General features: G+C 31.2%; 1 long non-coding RNA gene across 1 annotated transcript; it reads right to left on the minus strand.

Annotated features, from left to right (window-relative positions):
• Positions 1 to 18,090: 18,090 nt before the first annotated feature.
• LOC111716667 (uncharacterized) lies at positions 18,091 to 18,973 on the minus strand. Its single transcript, XR_002768561.1, has 3 exons — positions 18,652 to 18,973; positions 18,411 to 18,536; positions 18,091 to 18,215 (listed from the first exon to the last, which is right to left on the minus strand). It is a non-coding gene; the product is annotated as an uncharacterized LOC111716667 (long non-coding RNA).
• Between the last annotated feature and the right edge of the window lie 970 nt (positions 18,974 to 19,943).

A 19,943-nucleotide genomic window follows, 5' to 3' on the forward strand; every position in this document is an offset into this window, starting at 1 on the left:
AAAAATGTATTCACAAATAAAAAATGAACAGAAAAAATGATACTAATGAATCATGGAAAGCCGGAGCTCTCTGATGGACTCTCCGCCTTTATTCGCCTCGTACGACGAGTTAATCTGCCGTCTTCCGACTCTTTGTGAAAACTGATTTTCATTTTGGTTTTAACCCAGGCCGTTTCTATTTCCTTTTTCCTCATGTCAAGCCGTGTCACATGCCTATTGGCTTGAATTCAAACTTAGGAAATAGAATTCCCAGTCCAACGATGGCTTTGGTTTTCCACATGTTTAAACATGCGTTCAAAGCATTCTCTGGGTTGGGATTTTTTAACAGCTGGATCTTCCTACACCCTATAGATGAGATGACTTGTTATCTGCCCCACTGCTATCGTTGACTACAGTTTATTTACAAGTAAGTCATTCTCCATCCTTAAATCTTCTCTCTTATAAAAAAAATTTATAAATGTTCTTGTGCCTTTTGTTATTTTACCTTCTTTTTATTATTAAAAAGCAGAAGATTTTTTCCTGTCAACATTGTAAGTTATATTATTCCTATTTTCAATCGTTTAAAATTATTTTCCTTTATAAAGGAGTCCCTAATGTTTTACAATATCCTTCTAAAGCTCTGAATTGAATATAAAACCAAAGTTATGTGAAGATAAAATACCTACAACTTATGTCAAGTTTAGCTAACCATGGATAGTAAATTAAAGATTAGAGATTGGATTTAATTCATTGAGTTTATTACTAGATGATTAACTTTTGCAGTAGTAATGTATAGATACTAGCCTTTCAGGGAGCACCCATCTTCTATTTTATCTTGTTATAGTGTGGCTTTACCTGTCAACATTTTCTCTTTCTACATTGTAAAACAAAAACAAAAAAGTTCGCTGATTTAATAATATTTTTTCGTGGATTTTTTAAATTTTACAAAAATCTAAATATTTTGGAGACAAATGGTTGTAATTTTGAGCAATCATTAGCCTTCCTCGGGGTCACGTGAGTTGACTCAATTTTAGACCAGATCGGATACAAACGAACAGACAAGGAAAGTGTATATATTGATTGTATATATTTACATATACATATATTTATATATATAATGGTAACAGAATATAAAAGAGGTATCTGCATCTGAATCATTAGTATACTGAACATATTTCCAATAAAGATTGATCATTCCTTTTATTTTATTTAAGGTTCATTTGAGACCACAAATGATTCTTCTCTTCCTTTTCCAATCTTTCTTTATTTCTTATTCCCAGTAAAAATATTAATAGATATTTCTCAGTAAACTTTCTAACATTGATTTATTTTCTTTATTCTTTCTCAAAATCTTTTTATCTTAATTTGTAAGATTTTTCGTAGCTTCATGTTTTAGATCCTTTTCTTTAGTATATTATTTAGGCTTTTAATGTTGCTCTCTGGCCCTGCCACCATTTTTTCTTTAAACCTCAAAATATTATAAGGTTACAGATATTCTTTTGTTTTTATTTGTAAATTTTCTGAATTTTTTAAAAAGTTTAAAATGTTTTTTAAGGTTAAAAAACATCTGTTTAAAAGAGTTTTTTTTAAAAAAGAATTCTTTTCAAAATGATGCTACAAACCTTATAACGTAAATCAATTAGGTGTAAATATATTTTAGTGGGGGTTGATTCCATAGCTAGATTCTTTCTTTCGGTATAATCAATAACCATTAACCCTATTCCCGCTGGGGGGGGGGGTCAATTTGACCCCCCCCCCTGTAGTTTTTTTTACATAACTCAAAAAGTATTGGTCTGAGGCTGTTGAAATTTTCTGACTTTTCTTACATACCCAAAGCCCTCCCTTTAGGCCTAAAACCAGGCTTTAATACTAACTGCCTGAGTCCTCAGGCACACTGCCTGAATGACTGCTTTTGCCTGTAGCAAACTAAATCTTTGTTTTGACCCACTTTCACTTGTCAGATTTTGATAAAATTTAGCTTTTTGGAAAGCCTATGACATAAGGAAACGGATTGCACAAGTTTTGCGAAAAAAATTGCAAATTTTCTGCAAACAACCTGTCAAAGGAAATTTGCACATTTTTAGTTTTTCTTGATTAAAAATCAGGTTATTTGAAATTTTGCAAAAATTGTTGCATATTTGAAATGGCATGGTCAAGGGCTTTTCAAAAATGTATAATTTGTCATTTTTTGGACAAATTTTTTTTTGCAAACATTTTTACTATAAAACTGGATTTTGCGATAAAAAATTCAATTTTCGCAAATTTGCAAATTTTTTTGCAGATTCTAAAAGTAGAGCTTAAGAGCTTTCTAATGATGTATCATTTGTCATATTTGGACATAAAACATGGGAATTTAGAGGGGGGGGTCAAATTGACCCCCCCCCAGCGTATCCTGGTTTTCAAGTACCCCAGCGAGGATAGGGTTAAAGTCAATATTAAAAAATGTTGAAAATCACAAGAAAATTAACTAAATTAAACTGCTTTAAAAAATGGGCTGTCAGATGAAAAAGGAAAAAATAACTCAAAAAAAGATAATTTGTAAATATTCACTTTTCAAAGAATGTTTTAAGACAAATATTATTCCATTAGATTTGTTTCTGGCATGAAGATTCAAAACTGCCTAAATCCCTCAAAGGTTTAACTGTTTTTGATTTTTAATGGTTACTAATGATCAAGGAGATATTGAATAGAAGGAGGGGGCGCTTGGGTTTCCGTACATTTTGCTGTGACGTTTTTGGACTGCTGAAGAACTAGTTTTTACGTAACAACAATAATAAAGATTGTAAACAATAACACAAATAATAACCAGACAGGATAACCTTGAATTTGATTGAAAATGTCTCTGTAATAAGGTCCTTTTCGTATAAAACTAAAATCCTTAACTTTTTCAATCTTTTTTAATAAGATAATACTACTTTCACAGTTTCCTAACTCATGTTTGTTGACATTAGATCGGCTGACTTTGTTATTGTTGTTACGCAAAAACTTGTTCTTCAGCAGTCAAAAAACTTCACAGCAAAGTGTACGGAAACCCTAACGCCCCCTTCTTCTATTCAATATCTCCTTGCTAATGAGTAATGGTGAACCTAAAAGACTGACGACCAGCCTTATATATTTATATATTAATATTTCGGTCCTTTAAGTTCTATAGCTGTATTCTATTTTAGTATTATGTAATATGCACCCAAACTTAATGCATAATTTAACTTAACATCTGATGATAATTCTATTAAACTGAAGCAAACAGAATACACTTAATGTTAGGAATAATCTAGTCTGTTGATCATAAAGTAATAACAATATAATGTCTGATAAAAATCAAATATTAAAGTACATTTCTCACACCCAATTAGAAGGACAAGAAAAATATGTCTCTAGCTTTATGATATCAAAACCTATGTATTAACCAATTTCTTAATATACTAATGAGTAGTATTATTCCTATGTATTAATCTATTTCTTATTATACTATAATGAGTAGTATTATTCCTATGTATTAATATATTTCTTAATATACTATAATGAGTAGTATATTATTCCTATGTATTAATCTATTTCTTATTATACTATAATGAGTAGTATTATTCCTATGTATTAATATATTTCTTAATATACTATAATGAGTAGTATTATTCCTATGTATTAATATATTTCTTAATATACTATAATGAGTAGTATTATTCCTATGTACTAATCTATTTCTTAATATACTATAATGAGTAGTATATTATTCCTATGTATTAATCTATTTCTTATTATACTATAATGAGTAGCATTATTCCTATGTATTAATCTATTTCTTATTATACTAATAAGTTTGTTTTTGTATTGTTTACTAAAGTAAAATATTTGAAGAACTTTCTTGTATATGTGTATGTAATATATCCTTCCTTTAATGGGATTGTTTACTATTTTTTAAATATTTTCAATATCCAAATCATTTGAATTAAAGTAATACTTCTACTAGTCTATCACATCACTCAAAGAAAACCAAAGTTGTGAAGAGAAATTGTTTTTTTTTAAGAGCATTGGATAGAAAGTTAAAATAAAAGCTCAGTTTTATTGTGTATTTTCAAAAAGATGAATTTCCATTTAAAATCTTACGCAAAATATTTCTAAAATGAATAAATTAGATTAAATCAAATTGAGATTAAGTTATGACACATCAAACTAAATTTTATGAAGGAAATTATATTTATCAAATTGAAATTAAACCAACAAACAAACCACAACACATCTACATTCATTCTCTAACTGGTAAAGTTAACTGAACTGAATTTACTCAATATATAAACATATTTTTCAATGTATATAATGCATATATATACAATAGTAAAGAGGTGTATACAACACTATACACTACAGAATATGAAGAGGAAGTTTACAACCCACTTGAACACAGAGGAATAGAGGTTGGATAAATTGTCTAAGTACCGGAACCATCAAATGTATCTTTGCTTGTCTGTATCCCAATTATGTTAAAACGGCTGAACCGATTCGGCGCAATTTTTTGTGGGACCTCACTTGATCACAGGAAAGGTTTGTGAGTGGTCAGAATTTAAAAAATGTGTTTTTTCAAAGTCCACGAAAACAAATCGATAAATTGGCGAAATTGTTTAATTTATAATTCCAATTTATTTATCAGTGTGTGGGGGGGGATAATGGTCGCCCTCGCCTAACCCCAAAAAAAGTCTTTGCTTACATTTCACGACGATGTTTAACAATTTTGAACAACTAAAATGCTTAGATGTCTCTGTCCAATATTCCGTATTTTTTAATCAAAAGTATTACAAACATTTTAAACATTTAAAAAATCTATCACTTAACTGCTTAAACAAAATATTAAATACAGATATCACATTTTTTATAAACGATGATAATAAATGTTTTCTTAATAAGCCGGCATGTGTTTATTAACGCTGATTCTGAAGATGTATAGGAGTGAATATGAGTTAGGATGTCCATGTTGCACAAATTGCATCTCTTTTAGGCCTTGGATGATATGAGGATGCAAGCGTGCGTCACTTACACAAAATATTTTATAAGGTTTGTTTGTTCCATTAATATGCTTTGAAAGACTTTCTTTGATTTTTTTATTTCTAAAAGATAATGTATGATTCAGGGACCTCTCTTTAAATGCGTCAAACCACTGCCAACCACGCCCTTAGGCTGGGAACTACAATGTACAAGACTAAGATTATGAGGTAAAATGGTAAAATAAAGGAGTTGCACACTCTCCACTGAACGCTACTATATCTTCGGTCAGTGTACTGCAAATTACTGCAAAACGCCCGAAAGCTTAGTTGAGGGTGTGCAACACCTTTAAGTCAAGGCTGTCTAAAAATTTGAGAGTTGTTTAGATTTCAGTGAAAGTGAACCCCAATATTTATGGCGTCAAACACCATAGAAATCGCTAAGGATAGCAACAAGGCGTATTTTCCGGGATAACATTTTTTTATATTTTTGAGAAATTAAATAATCAGTGCAAAGTAGATATAATTTTCAATAAATCCTTTTATTTAAATGGTAAAACGGAATTTTATGAAATCATATTAGCATTACTGGAGAACCTTTTTTTTATATTTTTGAGAAATTTTTGTTTTGTAAAAATAAAAACTGTACATATCATTTTTATTTTATATTTACTTTTTAAATAGTAACACCATTTAATCATTTATTTTTGTTGTCAGTACATAAGAAAATCTGGGGGGACCTTAAACACAATAGAGAGCAGTACAAATGTACATATTAATCTAATAGCTAGTTGTATAGTGTCTTAATGTAATGTCTATAGGGTATGTTAAAAAAATAGAAATAATGAAAATGATAAGCTACAATGTTTTACAATAACGTTAATTACTCAAAAATATAAAAAAATTCTCCCTGAAAATACGCCTTGTTGCTATACCTAGCGACTTCTAAACGTTGGATTTCTATAATGTTTGACGCCATATTTGTATTCTGCTCTGTAAAATTATCTTTAAATTACCGTCCTTTAAAAATCTCAATTATATTAACTACATTAACAACCGTTCATTTTTTAGAAATGACGATTTGGAATTTCAAACCAATGTGAAATTTCCTCTGAAAAGTAAAAATCTGCAATTTAATGCGGAAAATTGTCAAAATACGTTTGTTCTTTTTTCCGTTTATTTGTTCATTAACGATATCAAAATTAACACTTTTTGCCCTTTGTTAACGGAATCTTATGTAAATATTCAAAAACCTATTTCTGTAGTTTAAATGAGGAAGTAACACCGCTAAATGTTTTGTTTCAAGATTGATTGGTTCTAATGAGAAAATGTAAAATTTGAAAATATTTTATATTTCTGATAAATAAAATCAACTTTATTGACAGTGTTCGATATACAGAGTGATATATAGTAATTCAATATTCTTTATACAATCTTACACTTTCTCAAATCTTTCTGTTATCAAGTTTTATCAAAATATTCTTAAACTTTGAACTCCAAGAATATGGAGTTTCAAACTTAAGTTTTACATAAAAGATTTCCTATAATGAGNTTAGCTTGAACTCCTATAAGAAGACTAAATATAATTCTTGTCAAACAGAAACATAAGAAAACTCAATAAAATTCTTGTTAACAGAAACATGAGAACTCTAAATATATTTCTTGCTAACAGAAACATAAGAACACTCAATATAATTCTTGTTAACAGAAACATAAGAAGTCTAAATATAATTCTTGTTAACAGAAACATAAGAAGACTAATTATAATTCTTGTTAACAGAAACATAAGAACACTAAATATAATTCTTTTTAACAGAAACATAAGAACACTGAATATAATTCTTGTTAACAGAAACATTAGATTTCTAATAATAATTCTTGTCAACAGAAACATAAGAAGACTAAATATAATTCTTGTAAAACAGAAACATAAGAACACTAAATATAATTCTTGTTAACAGAAACATAAGAAGACTAAAAATGATTCTTGTTAACAGAAACATAAGAACTCTAAATATAATACTTGTTAACAGAAACATAAGAAGACTAAATATAATTCTTGTCAACAGAAACATAAGAAGACTAAATATAATTCTTGTTAACTGAAACATAATAACATTAGATAAAATACTTGAAACCAAACATAAAACAAGCATTTTTCTTTCAAGGCCCGAACACATTTGATTTTTTATTAATGTATTGTAGTCACTAAAATAATTGAATTATAATTAATGATAGAGTGTTAAAGAAAACATTTAAATTTCTTGTTTATTATTTCTCTTTATTACAGTATAATCTGTAGCATGCAATCTGATCTTTCAATAGATATTTTATTATTTTCCAATCAGGGCTGAAGAGTTTATTAAATTCCCCCCCCCCCCCCCAACTTTTTTTCCATTTCAGAAACATTTGGATTTTTCCAAATTGAAAATAGTTTGGTTTATTATTTGGAAAGACTTATTTTTACAGTTTTTTTTGCTTTTCAAAATTATTACTGAGAGGAAAGTAAAAATTATAATTTTAATTATCTTAGAAACCCGCCCCCCCCCTCCCCCTCCTGTCAAGGTAACCTCAGTATAGATCTAAACCCCTGGTTCCAATAATACACAGCCTGTTGAACTATATATACTGAACCCAACTTCTCATAAAGTATTGAGTTTCTATTATAAAGACAAAGGGATATCTAAGTTTCTATTTCGGAGTCAAACTTTACAAGATACAAGGGGTCTGAAACAAAAAAAAATCTAGACATTTTTTAATTACAAAGTCAGACATAAAAAAATTGACATAAATACATAAAAAATAGTTAAATATTGCTAAACCTTTGAGTATAAACATACTGTAGACGTAATCTTAATTGACCCTCTGCAAGTCACATTTATATAGAAACTAGAAAATATAAATTAAAGAGTATATTCGTAGCACTAAAACTCCGGTTACCAATGAGATACCAGGCCGAGTTTTAAGCAGGCAGAGCAAGTTTTTCAGTATACATAAAGACTATAAACAGTAAAACCGGACAGTGAATTAAATGAACCATCCCCTTCAAGTGAATGGGGGAAAGTATTTTGAAGATACGTATAGAATAAGAGTCTTATAATGTGAACTCACAGAGAGAAAAAAATTAGGCCCCCTGGACAAATTTCATTTTAAGCCCCTGCACTGCAATCCCTTGGAAAAAAAACTATAAGGTTAAATATATACCTAACTACCATATACCTGGATGCTATAAATACATAAAGAAAAGTAATCAACTAATGCAAGAGAAAGAGCTGTATTTAATAAAATAAGCTTTAACAAACTAGGAAAAATTTCCCATAGAAACCAAAATGACAACATGAAAACATAATATCCTGTATAATATATAACGGCTTAAAATCTGAATATATTGGTTGTAATTTTCAGTTTTAATATTTCAGAATTATCTTTGAAAATATTTTTAAAGACTCATTACAGATAATTCAACATTATGAATTCTTTTCAAAAAGAAAAGTTTTATTATCGTTAATATACTTGTCATCTAAAAATGATTGGTTTATATTTGACATAATCAATTAGTTATCATGTTCTAGAATCTAGGACAAATATGATTCCGGACTAGATATAATCTAGGACTAAATATGATTCAGGACTATATATAACATAGGACAAATATGATTCAGGACAAGATATAATCTAGGACAAATATGATTCAGGACAAGATATAATCTAGGACAAATATGATTCAGGACTAGATATAATCTATGACAAATAAGTTTCAGGACTAGATATAATCTAGGAGAAAATATGATTCAGGACTAGATATAATATATGTGCATAGGTATGATGTCCTGGGTATATGTTTCTAGAACACCTTGCTCTGAAATTAACTAAATTACAGGGTAGGAATAGTAAGGGGAGGTGAGGGGAGGTTGATGAATTATCACGAATATTTTGTAAGGATTTCTACCTTGGGTTTCGTGTCATGTCAGTCCTGACACTTCGTCAATATTTTCCTAGACTGTACAGAGGAGAATCATAATTATGAGAGGGTTTCAGAAATCAATTTCTACTCAAACCTTAATTAAAAGGAATGGTTCACATGATAGCCCATGATAGCCCATTTTTTTATTTAATACTACAGCTTAAAATTGTTAAATCATGTAAACAGCTTAAAAGAGTAATTTCAAGTAACCCCCCGCATGCAAAGATCGCAATGCCCGATTTACAACGGTACCATTGATAGCTTTGTCTGATCAAATTTGACTTAGATGTTCATTTTTTGGTTCTTTAAGCTATTTATTTTAATTTGCATTTTCTCTGCATATAAAAAGCAATAGAGAAATAAAGAGAATCAAACATCTTTCGATTCAGAGAAATATCGGTATATTTTATTATATTTCTAATCAGATCAAGGTTTCAAGAGGTACCATTGTACTGTTGTAAATAGGACATTGGCATCTTTGCATGGAGGATCACTTGAAATTACGCTTTCTTTTTATGAAACGTGTACGGTGTACCTAAACAAAAAGTCTCTTCTCAAAATTAGAAAATAGAAAATAGCTTGTCATCTTCATTGTATTGATATGAATGCCGACCACTGAAGCCGAATAAAATCTTTTTTTTTTGATTATTTAATCTTTTCGCATGTCTGTTATCTCCTAAAATTCATCAGCGTTATGCACGATCTAATATTATGTGGGACACCCTGTATAAAAAAATAACCAACCAGAGAAGATAATTGTATACCCTATTCTCAAATCAATGAGCAGTCCTTTTATGCTTGTTTTTCTGGATTACATGTTACTATAATCCTACAGGGAGTAGAATATAGAACTCTTCTCATGAATAATATTTTACTCCATGTTGTATATTCAGATATTCAACTAGGAGTCATTTTAAGCTAGGAATCTAAACCTACAGTGATAACCAGAATATTGTAGAATAGGAAGACGACATTAAAGCAATGCTGAAGTGAATTTACACTGCAAAATTGCTGTGTCTTATGTTTATCAGTCTATTTAAAGTAATAACTTTAGTCTAAAAGTCTACTTCCTATTGCAGAGTTTTCTGGTTCTGAACGCAGAAAAATATTTTTTTTTATGCAGAGAAAGGAGGTATCTTTATATCCCAAGCAACGGTTCCAGGCAGCTAATGTTCTCAGGTTGGCAATTTTAAGGCTGGTAATAGTTCATAGGCTTTGGCAATAAGAACTGGCAGAGTTGGCTTACAGGAGAAAGGAGGGAACTTTATATCCCAAGCAACAGTTCCGGGTAACTAATGTTCTTAGGTTGACAATAGAAGGTTGGCAATTGTTCATAAGCTTCCCACGAATTCTTCTCTAATCCATAGACGATAATATCAGAATAGTTTTTATTTCAATCCTAGAAATAAATACAAATTAACAATGATTATTACTAGGGTTTGAATAAAATGTTTATGATAATTAGTTTTATTATTATGAAATAAGCTTACTAGTTCTGGATATTTTTTGGATAGGCGGGCTATTTAACAATGCTAAAACAACGTTTTTTCTTCTGAAATAAAATGACAGTTGGTTGCAAAGATATATAAATCTTTAAAATTTGGTTCATATTTGGTGGTAAAATACAAAGATTGCAATACAGCTCGTAATATTTATCATTATAATAGTTTTTTATATTATTATTTTATCATCCTTATCATATTGATAAGTTATCCAATGACCCGTATCGATCTAATGGATGAAAAGAGAAGAACGAGAAAATCAGAAGAATACGCATAAATCACCAATCCAGCAATGCTATTGTATGTAAATTTCATCATCATTTTATCATTTGCACACTCCAGATATAAAATTTACATTTTTAAATATTCCTTTAAAAATGAACATAAAAAAGTTTATTATTATATCATTATATTTTTTTACATTTGTTTGTTTTTTTCTTAGAACCTCCTTTGCACCCTAAGTCCCTGACCATGAAAGTTACTGGTCTATTTCTTTTTATGAACCGGCCTTGACAATTTTTGGTATACTCATGTTATTGCAACTCCATACCTTTAGTCTAAAGCCTTTTTTCTAATGCCCCTGGTGCCCCCGTAGAAACCCACTGCCTATTAAGCCTTTCAGATATTTTTCTTATTTCCAATTCGACCAGTAAAAAAAGTTATAAATCATAATTGAATAATAACAACTTGATCTTATGATTAGATGAAATTCTTAGAAAAATATCAATTATTTCTTATTCTTTTTCTTCAATTCTTTCGATAAAATACATAGATCGGACAAAAGCAAAATCATGTGTACTCATTTGATCTCTTATTTGAACGAATATGAACCAATTTGTACTTAAAACAAATCAAATCACATATTTTTCTGCAGTAACATTTTTAACGACTTTGTGACCTCGTAGCTTTTCTATTCTTGATTTAATGTGAGAAAAGCAAAGCTATCAGAGATGAAATTTAAAGAATTTGAGGCGCGGTTTAAATCTGCCAAAACCCAGTTTAAATTAAGCACCGGCTTAAATCTTGAAACATTTGATACAATTTTAAGTAGAACCAACCAATTTAAGCCGCGGCTTAAATTGAAACCGCTGCTCAAATTCTTTAAATTCGGCCACTGGTTACATGTGAAGAGTTCTGATAAAACACATGTATGAATTAAATCTAGCACGAGCTGTTTAATTTAATTTGACATGAAATATACATTCTGATTTGTGATAATTTGTACTCATTTTAATTTATGTAAATATTCGTACTCATCTTAATTTTTGGAATTATTTGTACTCATTTTAATTTTGTAAATATGTGTACGTAGATTTACATGCTAATCGGAAATATTGTGTAAATTCTTAGTGCTTATCTGAACAAGATTTTCTTATCGGAATCCTTATCGGGTTTGTGCATAACAGACTGCTTATAAGAAAAAAATCACATTTAAGCAGGGTTTTTTGCATACTCAAATTTTCTTCAAATTTTCAGTATGCAAACGAGTATGCAAACCTGTATGCTCTTCCTTGAAGCAGCATTTTATACATTTTTAAATCCGCATCCCACAACTATTAGCTTGAACTACTGCTTGTAAGAATAAGATGCTAATCTTGCAGCTTATAAGAACAGATGAAGCAATAATTACTGCTTATAAGAATAGAAGCAAATATTACTGCTTGTAAGAAAAGAAGCAACTTTTACTGCTTAAAAGGGCTCATCTGCATCCCAAGACTAGGCTCATCTGCATCCCGCGACCATTAGCTTGAACTACAGCTTGTAAGAAAAAGATGCTAATCTTGCAGCTTATAAGAACAGATGAAGCAATAATTACTGCTTATAAGAATAGAAGCAAATCTTACTGCTTATAAGAACAGATAAAGCAATAATTACTGCTTATAAGAATAGAAGCAAATCTTACTGCTTATAAGAACTGATGAAGCAAGCATTACTGCTTATAAGAACAGAAGCAAATCTTACTGCATGAAGCAAGCATTACTGCTTATAAGAATAGAAGCAAATATTACTGTTTGTAAGAACAGAAGTATTGTTACTGCTTGTACATATAGAAGCAAATATTACTGCTTGTAAGAACAGAAGTTAATAATACTGTAATGTTTGCTTCTAAGTTTTCTTATAATTAGTATTAGTTGCTTCTATTCTTATAAAGCTGTTAAATGCAGTAATATTAGTGTCTGTTCTTGTAAGCAGTAATATTTGCTTCTATTCTTACAAGAAGTAAAATTTGTTTCTATTATTACTAACAATAATATTTGCTTCATATGTTCTAACAAGCATTAGTATTTGCTTCTGTTCATATAAGCAGTAATATTTGCTTTATCTGTTCTTACACGCAGCAGTATTTGATGCTATTCTTACAAGCAGTAATATTTGCTTCATTTTAACATATGGTTTCTTATTGTAACAGACAAAATACTTCTTATCATGCACCCGCTACAATTATACAGATTTACCCGCAGTATTTTCAATTTATACTTTGCTTGGGTGTCTGCTTGATTGTTTGTTTCTAAACGACAAACGTCAAAACGATCAAAACCGATCAGGCCCAATTTTTTTTGTGGGAACTCACAAGACCAAGGGAGGGTTCATGGAACATCAAAATTGAAAGAAAAAAATTTTGGAACATTTTTTTGAAAATGCACCAATTCTAAAGAAAAATCCGCCAAAATTTGAAAATGATTGAAAAGGCCGACTTTGAGAGCAACAGGAAAGGGGGACGAAGTGACCCAGAATTCTCTTCAATATTTAATCATTTTAAAAGTAAGCAGTCGCAACAAATGTATAAAAAATCAAAAAAAGACCTAATTTCAAGTGACCCTCCATTTCAAGACGTGAATTGAAAAAGGCATCCTTTAAACCTAGCTTTTTCTGAGCAAAACTGATGGAATTATTCTTGTGTTTTTATTCAAATATTGATTACTGTGTTTTCTCGAATTAGTGACTTGCGGATTTAATGCAGAAGAGACAAAGAACACAATATACAGAATTCTACAGGTTTTTAGATGGAAAAACGAGGATTTCTCAACCACATTATTGTTGAACATTAAAAAGTGGGTACTGGTGTGAATCGGCCATGCTATGATGCCACTGAAAGTAATTAGACTCCAGTCCCTTTACCCAAGTTCTTATTCATGAGTCAAACAAAGTTTGGTTCGAATTATATTATAAGGTTTGATCATGATTAAAGTTTTGGATATTCGATACTTGGTAATTGGAGGATGGATACTGGATATATAATACTTGGTAATTGGAATAGGATGGATACTGGATATATAATACTTGGTAATTGGAGGATGGATACTGGATATTCGATACTTGGTAATTGGAATAGGATGGATACTGGATATATAATACTTGGTAATTGGAATAGGATGGATACTTGAAATATAATACTTGGTAATTGGAATAGGATGGATACTGGATATATAATACTTGGTAATTGGAATAGGATGGATACTGGATATATAATACTTGGTAATTGGAATAGGATGGATACTGGATATATAATACTTGGTAATTGGTTGGTAAAAGATAAAGAATACTCGACTTTTGGGTTTCATAGGATACTGATTGATAATTGGTATTATAGGATACGGAACAGTGGAGGACTGTTATTTTAGGATGCAGGATACTGAATTTTTTTGTATTCTAAGATACTGGATACCCATGGTTTTATAGGATACATGAAATAGAAATTGTTACTTTTATGCGTTGTTCTAAACTAAATCTAAATGAATTAAGTCTTTGCTTCAAGATCTGATTTTCTGATCCCAAAGTCCTCGCAACCCAATGTCATAAATTTTGAATATTACAAGCAATAAATTCTGTTAGATCAAATAATCTAAGTTTGAAATATCAAAGGTTTTCAACATCAGTTTGCAAAGATATAGGGTTTAGAAAATTTAAGTGTTCTAGCTCAAGATTCTATTCATAATAATAGTTATTTTTATTTTTAAATTCCTGTAAAATTAAACACTTTTGCAATATCAAATTAAAGGTGAGTTCAATGTCTTCATCACCGGGTTCAATATCCAAATAAATACGAATAAATTATTTTTGTTTTGTAGGTTAAATTTTCAAAGAAAAGAATAAAATCTTGACACGTACATTCTAAAACAGGTTAAAAAACAAAAAAATTAATCTTGACACACATTCTATAACAGAAAATCAAATTATTTTATTCTAATTCTATTTTATTCTAAATAGAAAACTACAACAAGACAGTACATCCTTTCCATCCTGTCCATCCATTCCATCCTTTCCATCCTTTCCGTCCTTTCCATCCTTTCCATTCTTTCCATCCTTTCCATCCTTTCCAATCTTTCCATCCTTTCTATCCTTTTCATCTTTTCCATTCTTTCCATCCTTTCCATCCTTTCCGTCCTTTCCATCCTTTCCAACCTTTGCATCATTTCCATTCTTTCCATCCTTTCTATCCTTTCCATCCTTTCCATTCTTTCCATCTTTTCCATCCTTTCCGACCTTTCTATCCTTTCCATTCTTTCCATCCTTTCCATCCTTTCCGTCCTTTCTATCCTTTCCATTCTTTCCATCCTTTCCATCCTTTCCATCCTTTCCAACCTTTTCATGCTTTCCATCCTTTCCATCCTTTCCATTCTTTCCGTCCTTTTCATCCTTTCCATTTTTTCCGTCCTTTCCATCCTTCCCATCCTTTCCATCCTTTTCATCCTTTCCATTCTTTCCGTCCTTTCCATCCTTTCCATTCTTTCCATTCTTTCCGTCCTTTTCATCCTTTCCATTCTTTCCGCCCTTTCCATCCTTTCCATCCTTTCCATCCATTCTTTCCATTCTTTCCGTCCTTTCCATCCTTTCCGTCCTTTTCATCCTTTTCATTCTTTCCGTCCTTTTCATCCTTAATTCTTGAAAGCAGTAATATTAGTATCTGTTCTTGTAAGCAGTAATATTTGCTTCATATGTTCTTACAAGCAGTAGTATTTGCTTCTATACTTATATGCAGTAATATTTGCTTCATCCGTTCTTACAAGCAGTAGTATTTGCTTCAATTCATAAAAGCAGTAATTAATCTCTTCTCAATTTGAAATAAAGTCCTAGAACTAGACTGGAAAGACTTCAAGGTTTAGTTGTTAAAAGAACAACGAGTTTATTAGACAGATCTGAAGTAGCTATTTTCTTTAATTTATACAATTTTAGCTATTAATAAATTCTTAATAAAATTACTCAACCTAGCAGGTTTAAGAGAATGTAAACGTTATTTCAAATGTTCCTTCATTTACAGAGGGGAATATGAAATTCACACAAGCACTCTTTAACCCTTACTTTGGTCAAAAATATGGAAGCGAAAGTCGATATTTTTAAAGATAGTCACTTTTGGAGAAAAACCACACATAAAAAAAACTAGCTTTAAGAACAAGCCATTGAAATCTAATTTTTATTTTAGAGGGAACCGTTGTTAATTGGACATTCCACTTTATCAATGTTCGGTCACTTATAATTACCTTGAAATACCTCAAAGACTTATTCTTATTCTAATAATTATGTGCTATCTTAAAAGTAATTACTCAACCTGTTAAAGGGACTGTTAACATAATTTCAAGTAGTTAGAACCATAAAAGGTAGGAATGACTGTTTCATAACACTACTCTTGAAACCTTAATCTTAAAGATAGCGTCTTTATATAGCTTAGTAATAATTTTTGAGACTTCTCTCCTTTGTTTGTAAAGCTGGAAATTAATCTTGTGAATAGTACATGCCACATTGTCAATGAAGTGTCACTTATAATTACGTTTTCAGACTCTTAAAGAAATCGAATTTGACAAATTTATAAAAAGTTTTTTGGAATTGTTTCCATTCCAACATTTCCTTTCAAGAGTCAAACAATTCCAAAGGTCCCTGCTCAGAGTAACAATGTTCATTTAATCTAGTAGAAACTGACTGTAGACGGAATTGTTATTCTTAATAAAGTTTATTTCGCACACAAAAATTGTATATAACATTAAGACAAAGAAATAATTTAAACAAGGAAAATATATGTAAATATTGAAAATCACTTGTTAGTCAGACGCAAAATATAAATATTAACACTTTTGACACCAAAAACTATTTATAAAACTAAAAAATTAAAGAGACGAAAAAATTAATTCTTAGAACCTCTGCGCCATGAGCCCCGCAAAAATTAACTCCAAGCCACCATATTTGCAGAATGACTTCCAGACCTAGTGAAACCTACTTTGTGCCTCTTGCTGCGGCTCCGAGCCTCCGCCATTTTGTCTCCACGACCCACATCTTGATCTCTGCAGAGGGAATGTACAATTGTGATTTAATACTAATTACTCTGCCGGAGGTATGGTAATTAACACTCAGGACACTAATTTTTCCACCAGAGGGGTGGTAATTAACATTCAGGGCACTATTTACTTCTCGGAGGGATGTTAATTAAAGTTGGGACACTAATTATTCCATTGGAGGGATGGTTTTCAACACTCAGGACACTAATAACTCCATCAGAGGGATGGTAATTAACACTCAGGACACTAATTACTCCAATGGAGAGATGGTAATTAACACTCAGGGCACTAATTATTCCATTAAAAGGATGGGGATTAACATTTTCGACACTAATTACTCCATCAGAGGGATAGTAACTAGTGTCCTGAGTGTTAACTCTCATCCCAGTGATTGAGTAATTAGTGTCCTGAGTGTTAATGGCCATCCTTCTGATAAAGTAATTAATGTCCTGAGTGTTAATTACCATCCTTTTGATGAGTAGTTAGTGTCCTGAGTGTTGATTACCATCCCTTGTATGGAATAATTAGTGTCCCAAGTGTTTATTTCCATCCCTCTGATGGACTAATTTGTCTCCTGAGTGTTAATTACTGTTTCTCCGATGGAGAAATAAATGTCTTGCGTGTTAATTACCATCCCTCCGATGGACTAATTAGTGTCCTCAAAGTTAATTACTATCCCTCTGATGGAGTAATTAGTGCCCTGAGTGTTAATAACCACCTCTCTGAGTGTCCCAAGTGTTAATTAAAGTCCCTCTGATGAAGTAATTAGTGACCTGGATGTTAATCACCATTCCTCAAGTGGAGTAAATAGTGTTCTGAGTGTTAATTATCATTCCTCCAGTGGAGTAATTACTATTACATCACAATTGTGTATTCCCTCTGCTGAAAACAATTTACCTCTGGTAGCCTCCGGACTAGTGGAAGGGACCCAATAAGAGGCAAGGAGATGGTTTTGCGGGCCTTGGAGGCTCGGAGGTAATTTTTGTTGGGCTCATGGCGCCTCTGCACCCCCTCCCTCCTTCCGCCATTCCCTCTACTCGCACGTTTTCTGTTCTTTGCCTCCAAGCTCTTAGTTTTCTACTCATCTATCTTGGACTTCTTGTTGGGTGATGATCTCCAGGACACCCAAGTTATTTCCTCCTCAATCTTCCTGTTCTTTGCTTTAATATTGGCTACTTGTTCACCCAGGTCATCTAGGTGCCCGGTTGACCTACGACCCACCTTGTCGTCTACAAACTCTGAATCCTGTAAAATAGTATGAATGAGAATATGTTAATTTATATTAAATCTTCAAATCTTCATACCATGCAAAAAAAGCACAACCTTCTACTCTTGCCCCCACCCCCCGCTTTCGAACATAAATTTCCCCCAATATGTTTTAATCGCTGTTATGTATACGAACTTCTTGGAGTCAAAATATAGCGTATACCTGACAGGAACAGCACAGTGTTGATATCTTGGAGATGTCAATTCATAGTTTTGAAGCTTCCAAGAGGATCCATCAAACACCTCCACAGTAGCAGTCCTCCTAGTAAACAAATATATAATTTTAACTGAAACATGTGAAGGGGTTTGACTGAAGTATTCCAGTTTATGAGAATGTTTATAAAATAATTCAATATTTTAATTTAGAAACATCCATTTTTTTAATAGGAAAGAAAGCTAGATGATCAATAACATCAAAAAGGGTTATAAAACAAATAAGAATAAACAAAGAACGTACTCCTGTGAATCATATCCGCCTGCAGCAAGTATCTTGTCTCCTAGTGTAGTCAGGGTAAAGTATGCACTAGCCACATTCATACTTTCAAACTCTATCCAGTCCATTCCCTCATTCTTGAAACAGTTTCTAAACAAAAATATTCAATTTCAACTTTTGTTTTGTGAATTTTTATCTTTTTAATACATATAATTTTTATTCTATATTTTATTATTGTTTGATTTATTAGTTTTCACTTGTTTACCTGCGCCATTCTATAGGTATAGGTTTGCAACATTTAGGAGTTTAACACAGTTTATTTACATTACAATGTGGTTGAATCCCCTCTCCCTCCATCACTATTTTATTTTGTAATGAATGTATTTATTAAATTAAAAAAAATTAATTGTAATTTTAAATATGATGTCAACAATACTGACTGATAGCAAGTTTAAAAATAGTTTTGATTAGTTTCTTTTTGGGCATTGCTGTAGCTCTTAAAAAACTCGCAGAATACTAAAATGTTAAAATGCTCCAATCTTTAGTTGTTTAAGTGTAAAAATCACAAAGAAAGGTTTATTGCATCAAAGAATAATAGTTGCATTTAAAATGAATTGAGTCTTTTCTACAAACTCTGATTTTCCAATCTTTCAAACTATGAATTCTGTTATATCAAATAGTCTAAGTTTAAAATATCAAAAGTTTACACCATCATGTGGCAAAGTTATAAGGATTTTAAAATTGTTGCGAAGACTTAGTTTCTAAGGAAGGTATCAGTAAAATAACTAATTTCTCCACTCATGTCTAGTTATTCTTTATCAAAAGAACTAGATTACTCGTATATATCTTTAAATCTATCTGATGGTGTAAACCATTGTAATTTTAAACAACAACTTCATCTAATAGTATTCATAGTAATAAAACAGCTGCCTGCTTTCTCTCAAGCAGAACGGACCTACTATGCAATCCCAGAATTGCAGCTGGGGAAGCGCAGAGTTTAGTTACGCATCTGGTATCCTACAGGGGAAGCAAGAATTGTACATTGATTAAAACAAAACTTCATCTTCAGCTTGGTGCACTGAAAGAGGAGTTTAACCCCTCGTGGGAATGCAAAGCATGCACAACTTGATGTTCAAAGGACTATTTGGAAAGGTCTTAAAGTGCAAAAACGAGATAAACAAGAAAAAAGAAGAAAATAAAGGACAGGAAAATTAGAAGGGATGTTTTCAGCTTTTCACTATCTTTTTTTTATTGATAGCAAATAAAGATAAAAACAGGATGGGAGACGTCCCACCCCCCTCCCTTCAAAAAATCTTCCTGAAGTTAAATGATCTAGAAAATGTGTAAAGTCGACTCTAGCAAACATGTGTAAGCAATAAATGCAGAGCTGAGTTGAAATACTACAAATTGCCTGGTCAGCTTTTTAAGAAAAGAAAAAAAGACAATTAACTCAAAATGAATACAGGGCTCAGAAAAAACAAGATCTTTTAAAATGGTCCTTCTTGTAAAAATGGCTAATTTACAAAAACATCCTTTTTTTCAAAATTAGCCGTTATA

This window comes from Eurytemora carolleeae, unplaced genomic scaffold (assembly GCF_000591075.1).
Source record: "Eurytemora carolleeae unplaced genomic scaffold, Eaff_2.0 scaffold2145, whole genome shotgun sequence".
Taxonomy (NCBI): Eukaryota; Metazoa; Arthropoda; class Copepoda; order Calanoida; family Temoridae; genus Eurytemora; species Eurytemora carolleeae.